The sequence below is a fragment of the Excalfactoria chinensis genome, chromosome 5 (assembly GCF_039878825.1).
Source record: "Excalfactoria chinensis isolate bCotChi1 chromosome 5, bCotChi1.hap2, whole genome shotgun sequence".
NCBI classification, from domain to species: Eukaryota; Metazoa; Chordata; class Aves; order Galliformes; family Phasianidae; genus Excalfactoria; species Excalfactoria chinensis.
The window spans coordinates 9,238,404-9,246,646 of record NC_092829.1 but is presented as its reverse complement, the minus strand read 5'-3'; positions in this window follow the sequence as shown (position 1 = coordinate 9,246,646).

Here is an 8,243-nt window from a genome sequence, read left to right as displayed (position 1 = left end):
ACTGAAGAGAGCCAAAAGAAGTTAATGCAGAGCTATATTAAGGTTTGGACTGCATGGTGTATAATTACACAGCAGAACAGCAACAGCCTCCTTCACAATTAGCGTCCCTGAGCAACCCCAGAGCAGAGCTTGGGCAGTGATGTGGGACTGCCCACACCTTAATCTGTCCCTAGTGAACCATCTGAGTGAGCTGACATGATACAAGGTCGGTGGTGTTGTGCTCTGATGCCATACACCTGACTGAGTGAGGCAGCCTGGGAGGGCAATCAAACACTCTGCTTCAGACATGTGGTGTACAGAGTACTGCCCTCCAGGACGGGCCCCACAGCCTTTGTCCCCCTTGTGTTCCAGCAGATTTTCCTCACTTGCTTGCCTTGCAAAGCTCACACTGGACCTGAGGCCTGATCATTCCTTTACAACCTCCAAGTGGAGGCAGATGTGTTGTGATTGGATGTGCCATATGAAGCGAATCTGCAAGTCCTCCAGGCCAGCAGGAGAAGGGCCACACTTAAGCATGTTCAGATGTATTTTAACCTGGTTCAGTCTGATTGCTACGTGAAACTTCATGTGAGGTAGACAGGAATGGGATGGGATCCTCCTCTGGCATGAGCCAACGTCACCCCATTGAAGCTGCTGCCATTCATCCCTGTTCTGTGAACCATCCCCTTTTCATTAGGACTATGTTTTGCATTCCAATAAAACAGAAGAAAGGTCTCCTAGGGCTTTTATTGTGAAACACGCTGCTCTTGTAGGAAAGTGCCAAGGAACTCAGTTTAACCCTGTTCACTTCCTCTGCCTGTTGCAGCCTGTTGCTTTCAAACCATGAGTCTTCTTCCTACCCCAGAGCACAGCTTTGTTCTCAGCCAGGGCAGACACAGCTCACTCCTACCCTGGGCGTGCCCAAGGAGTGTAAGGCTTCCTTAAAAGTATCAAAGGAGACAGAATAGGCAAGCTCTGGCCCGGTTTAGCTTTTGGGGGAGATCTGGCACATTTCACAGTGCCATGAGGAAGGTGACAGATATTTTTGTTTTGGAGCTCTTTGCTGTTTTGCAATTCTCTTTGCTTCTGGTTTGAGGTAAAAAGCAATGCTTTCAGTCCTCTGCATTCCAGACACCAGAACTGGCAGCTAGGGTGACCCATGGGCTGAAACAGGCTTTGGGATGCTCAAATTGTCCCCATTCCTGGACAAACCCCCACACTCAACCAGCCTCAGCCAGGCTGGGAAAAGGCAGCTCCCAGCAAGTAAGGAAGGGATAAACTGAGACAACACAGTGAAAACACGGGAGGCTGCCCCAAGCTGGGAGGTCTGAACCAATTCCCTGACATATTGCAGATGCTCTTTAGTGCAGCAGCACACTGAGCTCCCTGCAGAGTGGTGCTTTTCAGTAGAGCTCTCCGTTGGCTTAATGTAATAAGGATATGGATTGAGAGGAGGATTTCAGTATCACAGCCATACTGTGCGCTGGGAAACATGACCTAACACCACCTAGCAAACATGAATGGGAAGAAAACATTATTATCTCAGGGGCGGGTGAAAAGTAAAGCTGTATTTGTTTGTGGCTTCACAACACTAGAAACTGTAGCACAGTTCTCCAGTAAAACATTTATCTTGTGTATTTTGCAAATTTCTCCAGGAAATCTTGTCACAGTGGGATTCACAGCCGCAAAGCTGGTCAGTTGGGTTCCCTGTGTGCTGGTGCAGTCACACAGCAAGCACTGGCAGGTAGAGCTGTGCTCTGCTTGGCGCTGCTCTGAGCTTTCATCTCGTTGAGACATTTTCAAGTAACGCTGCTAAATAATGACATGAAAAAGAAAAACAACAAAACAACCCACAGCATATCTAAACTATTTACTTTAGCAATTATAAGACATCAGTACTGACGTAAGCAGCAACTTGTGGCAAAACTGCATTAAGTTTTAAGGAAGAATGGTGAGAAGTTGTGAAGAAGAACTGCCTGTAGCCCTATGACCACAAAAAAATGTGACTATTTGCCCAAGAACACCAAACAAAAGTGAATTTTGACTCCTTGCATTAACCTTTGTCAGTCAGAGCAATTACCCCCTGACATGCTTCCAGTGTAGGACTGGATGTTTGTAACTGTAAACTCATATAAAGCCATTCATAGGATCATGAAGATTGGAAAAGAGCTCTAAGATGGCCCAGTCTAAGCATCAACCCATGCTCACTGACCATGTCCCACATCTCCATGGTTCTTGAACACTTCCAGGGATGGTGACTCCCCCACCTCCTTGGGCAGCCTGTGCCACTGCTTGACCACTCTCTCAGAGAATAAATGTTGCCTAATATCCAGCCTGGACCTCCCCTGGCTCAAATTAAGGCTATTATCTCTCATCCTATCACAAGGGACAAATGGTCCAGCCCTGTGATGGGGACAGATGTGCCCAGTCCCTTTTAGCAGCTCTGCATCACCCTGTGGACACAGTGGAGAGAGCACATAGCTGATACATTCCACCTGGCTGCTTGCTCATGGTGACACCAATCCTGTGGCTCCCCAGTGCTGCATTGCTGTGAGGGATTGTGGGGCTGCAAGCAGCCTTGGCACTGCTTTATTTTCAGATGCCCACCTATAGCAAGTAACGAGATGGGGGAGTTTCTCTCGCATGCACATATACAGCAGCTGACTTCTGATGATGTTCATTATAGGTAATCCCACAGCTGAAATCAAGGAAATCAAAGTAGTCATAATGGTCCGGCATTGTGAACAAGGGACAAAATGCTGGGAACCAGTTCTGGAGTAAGAAAGCTCATGACTTGTACTGCACTTTTTCCAAAACCTGGGGAAAATACTTCCTGAAGGAGCTGTGCCATGAACACAATCTGACTGAGTAGATAAGAGGAGATAATGGAATTAATCATCATTAGGAGAGAAGCAAGGCTAAAAAAAGCCAGTGGTTTATGATTCCAAAAGCACATCACTTGCACATGTGGACTTCCCAGGTTACAATGTGTGAGTGCCTTACACATACCTTCAGGTGGAGAGCCCTTCAAGCCAATAGGCCAAGAGCATTACATGAAAAAACATCCCTTTTTGTCTATTTTATCTGGGTAAAAAATCACCTTTATTTTAACCAAATTACTTTTGCTCATTGATTTAACACTGTGGCAAGATTCACCATTCAGCAGCCCACGCCACACAGTCCCACCATGTTTCAGGGGGAGGATGCCACTGCTTGCTTTCCTGTTTGAACACGAACACACCATGCCCTCAGCTCTTGGCCCTGGTCCTTTCTTTGGGTGTCTCTATTTCCATCTAAATGCCTTTTACAAGTGATTAAATACTGAAACAGTTTAAGAGTCTGTATGTCCTGAGCAGATGAATGAAAAGAAGACTTGTTTTGCTCACACTACGGCCGGAATACTTGAATGAGTTCCTAGTTTTGTGCTATTAGACTTCTAGAGCAGGAAAACAATCTCAGTGTAACAAAACTGCCTACAGGCAGGCAGCAACATTCACAGGGATATCCTTAAACTTCCCAGAGTTATTCACAGCCCATTGCAAACAACGGCCGTTTCTCTAGAATCAGCTCACCTTGGGCTGCAGCATATGGCTTCAGCTTCCATTGCCTTAACCGTGACATGAAAAAGGAATTGACTTGTTGGTCTTACAGCTTTGTTCCTGGTGATATGCTTGCATAGGATGTACTGAGCAGAATCCTCTGGGGAATGTTCTCTTCCATAGGAAAAAAAAGAAATGTATAAATGAATAAATAAAAATAATTTTTTAAAAGCATATAATTAAAAGTATATTCAATACTATATGTAACAGCCCTTTCAGCCTCTCATAATTGAAGCTGCTTCTTCCTAGCACAGGCAGACAGAAGCATGAAGGAGTGAGAAGTGCACACACATGGGTTGCACTTCAATACTGCCCCCAGAACATTGTCTTTACATGGGCACTGGAATAATATTTTCCTTACCCATCACGAATCCTTCATGCTTTACTGCACTAAAGGGCCTTACAACTGCTACAATAACCGCAGACAATGCCAAGGCAGTGAGGAAGGTTCCATGTCTGCACCACTGGGGCAACTCCCATGAGAGCAAATATACTCATAGCACCCTGCCCTCCCCAGGGCATGAGCTCCGCTGGACAGACAGGAGCAAAAACAAACATTAGCGTCCTGAAGAGCTAGCAGGGTTTTTTGGATGTTTGCTGAGGAAACAGGAATATTTTTTGAAAGATCAGTGGGAATTTCAGTTCTCAGGAGATGCTCAGATCTCACTCGGGAATATGGCTGTATTCATGAAGAAATAAAGAATGCTTCTGCCAGTAAATACCATAGCAAAAACTGTTGGTTTATATAGCGCAGGATGAATTCCTTACTGACTCAGAGGCCTTGAAACACAGGCTGATCGCAGATACTTGGATTTCCCCTGGAAACTTCCATCTGTGGCCCTTGCCAATTCTGAATTGGCTTGGACATGTGAGGAGATCCCAGCAGGAGGGCAACTACGAGGAGAAATAAGCGAGCTCCAGGGACAAAACAGGAACTCAGAACAGAAGAACCCCCTACTTCTTCTGTGGCCCTCAGAAAGAGGCACTACTTCTACAGTTTCTCACTTACTTTCCCTGCATAATTTCCCCTTTGCAGTGATGGGAACATCATAGCGAAGGCCAGGCAGGATCCGGTGCCACACAACAACCTTTGGGATCAGTGTTTCATTCCCTGATCTAAAATTAGGCACAGCCCACATCCTTTGCGGGGGAGTGAGAGACTGAACAACAGTGAGCACAGCCATGCCCCAGCCTGGCTTTTCAACACATACCACAGCATTTCTCCCAGAGTCATGGGCAGCGGGTACTCCTCAGCAATTGTGACCCTGGGCTTCCCACCCCAGAGCTGCTGCAGAGATGTTGTGAGCAGATGGCTGAGACCCATCCCACACCTGAGCCTGCCTGCATGACCTCACAACATGCCCACTCATCCACTGACTGATGCCAGGCAGCAGGAAGCACACGCTCCCATCCATGCAGAGATAACTGTGCTGCCACATGGGGAAAAGGCACTTCTAGCTGCCTTCAGAAGGATCACAAGAGTGAATAAGTTACACCCTCCCTTTTTGTCTGCTGCTTCTCACTAGTTCACCATGCTATGTGTCAAGGATGCCAACCAGACATCAAGCAGCTGCAAAGAAAAGGTGCCATTTCACATGGGCTTGGGTAATTTGTCCCAGGCTATGGAGCTGCTCCATCAGAAGAACAGAGATGCAGACAAGGAATATCCAGTTGGCAGGGATGTCACAGCGAGCTGACCATGCTTCCAGCACATCTCCTATGGGCTGTGGGCATGTCAGAGACAGCTGGGCACAGAAACCTCAAGTATGGAACCCCTCAGTATGGCTGCCTCAGAAATGCATACCTTCCTCCCACAGATACCAGGGTAACCTCAGCCATGGATGCCTCCCCCACCAGAAATATCATGGCAAAGGTGTCATCAGCCTCAGCTGTGGGCCACTCCTTGAGCAGAAATGAAGCGGGGATGCAGACCCAGACTTGCATACAAGCCCCTCCTTCAAAAAAGATTTAGGCCATTCCATCCAGATTTGAATTCCTGATTCATTGCCCTGACATGTAGGATCTTTGATACCAGTAAAAATCAAAATCAGGAAAGCTCTGTATGGTTGATTCAATTCAGATGTACCTAAAGACAGCAGAACCTCATGAAGCTTGTGCCATTGGTAGCCAGGTTCTCAAAAAGGGCTCACACCTCCACAGCTGACAAATCATAACTCTGCCACAAGTCAAACCACAAACATCAGCCAGCCTCAAACAGACCTGGATGAAAGCATCCTGTACTCTCCATTTAGGGGTGAAGGTACCCTGCTGCAGTAGTTGCCACCCTGCCTGGCTCTCAGATTCAGCTGATTGATCGACCCAGCACAAGGGCAGGCTTTAGCTTGTAAGGCATTATCTCTGTAAATAGCCAACCTGATAGTCCCCTTTAACCTCAAACTGAGCAAAAATTAACCTGCCCAGGGAGTTCTTCAGTGAAGGCCACAAGCAGGCTTCAAAAGATAGCAGAAGTCTATCCATTGTTGCATGGAGTCCAGGGATACCATGCTTAAAACCATGTCTGTTAACACTAGTCTGCAGTTGAAATGATTTCAGGACACATACGAAAACAAAGATGGGCCAGGGAAGTAGTTAATGAAATAATAGGAACAATGGGGTTACATCTTGCCATCTGACACGTGATACAGAACCTAGATTTTTCTCCAAATAGCAAGGGGAACTTACCACTGATTTCTTCTTGTGGTTTAAACCCTATTCCCACAGCTGCCCTTGTTAGAGCGCATCTCAAACAGTCTTTTCAACCCACAGGGATTCAGGCATTCCAGCAGGACTGTCCTTCCCAGGAGGTATCTCCATCACTCATTGAAGATGGGCCCTACCATCATCTTTAAGTTATCCAGATAGCTGCAGCCAAGTTGCATTGGTACGACACAGAGTAAACCCGAGAGGAAGTATAACTTCATCCGAGTAATTTTGGGGATCTTTCTGAGAGGGGAAGTTGTGGATCCACCATCTGTATTGCTTGCTAATAGGAAACAGTCATTGAGTACAGCAGGAACTTTTCCCTTAGCGGTTAGCACTACATGACACAACCTGCATGGAGAACACTGGCACCCAAACCTCTCTGTCCCCACCCCCACTTCTGTTCCTGCCCCCAAAACCTCCCTATTGCTGTGCTCTGCATTCATTATTTGGGCATATCACCACAGGTCTGTGTTTGGTTGCTGATGGAGAAAAAGAATTCTTGCTTCCATTACTTGCAGCCACAAATGCTGAAAAGAAAGGCACTCCAGTCATTCACAAGCAATGTATTTTTGTGAGCTCATAATCCAAGTAATCTTTTTATGATCTGGGTGGTTTGAGTTAAAATGTACAGCAGTCTTGAGGGCTAGATCCACTTCTCCCATCAGTTACCAGCTGCTCTGCCTCAGCTGCTGAGCAGAGGCCATGCCTACTGAGCCAGCAAGCTACTGCAGAGCTTGCTGAGCCTCCACATGCCTCTGCTCAGAGCTGGGGCTCCAGACCTGATTAATTCTTCAGAACTCTCAGCTCTTGTGCTTACCCCAAGCCATACAAACTCCTGGACAGTGCTAGGTAGATACTACTAGTGTGACCTCGTGGCCTTTCATCCCACAATTTAATAAGCATCCAAATTTCTGTTTGTGCATGCCTTTCTTCTATTAAAATAGCCCAGAGTGAGCAGAACTAGCAGAGGTACTTCTGACTCTCCCAAGTGCCAACCTCACTTGGTGCCCCACCAGCTCCATAGCTGGTCCCCACATTCCAAGTGGAGGGGTAACAAGGTGATACCTGCTCTCCTTCAGAGTTACTGCCAGCCACCTGCACCCAGACCTGTTAATGCCCTAATATTGACGTATGCACAGCTGGATTTACTTAGGATTAATTAGTTTAGCTGATGGAAAATCCCACAGGGCAATTTATAGTTCCCCTTGCTGCTAATAAAGGTAATTAAACCAAGCTCAAACAAAATCTTAAATTCCATTCAATGAATAATCAAGTTGAATTAGTAGGTTCCAGGAAGGAAACCCTTACCAACCATCACAGTGATCTGTATCTCGACACACCTTTAGCTGGCGGAGAAGGGCAGCAGCTTCCCCAGCACTCTGAAAGAGGAAATTCAAACTTCCCTTCAACACATTTTGTTTGATTCTCTTCTTTTCTCATGGTCAAAACTAATCATTTACTCTCTAGGGTGAGAAGTTAACAATTCTTTTTATTATTATTATTTGTTTTCATGACAGCGATACATCCCTCTCGTAGGCTCTTGCCTATCTAAATTTGGGGTTTAAAACTTCTAATGGAGACAGTTTCAATGCTCAACACGGAAAAGGTGAATGAACCCACGTGAGTTCACTGTTTAAATCTGTGAAAGCATCTTCAAAAGTAAGTTACAAATCTCTGAAGCAGCTCTTGTTTCTTAAAGAAAGGTGCAGCTGAGAAATATATAATTCATATTAGGAAAACTGAAGATAAGTTCTTGGACAGCATAAACTATAAACCCAGAATATCAAGGGTTATAGAAAATTTCAAGGCCAGGCTGGATGTGGCTCTGGGCAGCCTGGTCTGGTGGCTGGTGACCCTGCACACAGCAGAGGGGTTGAAACTGGATGATCATTGCAGTTCTTTTCAACTCAGGCCATTCTATGATTCTGTGAATATCAGTGTAGCCCTATGCACTGCATTCTG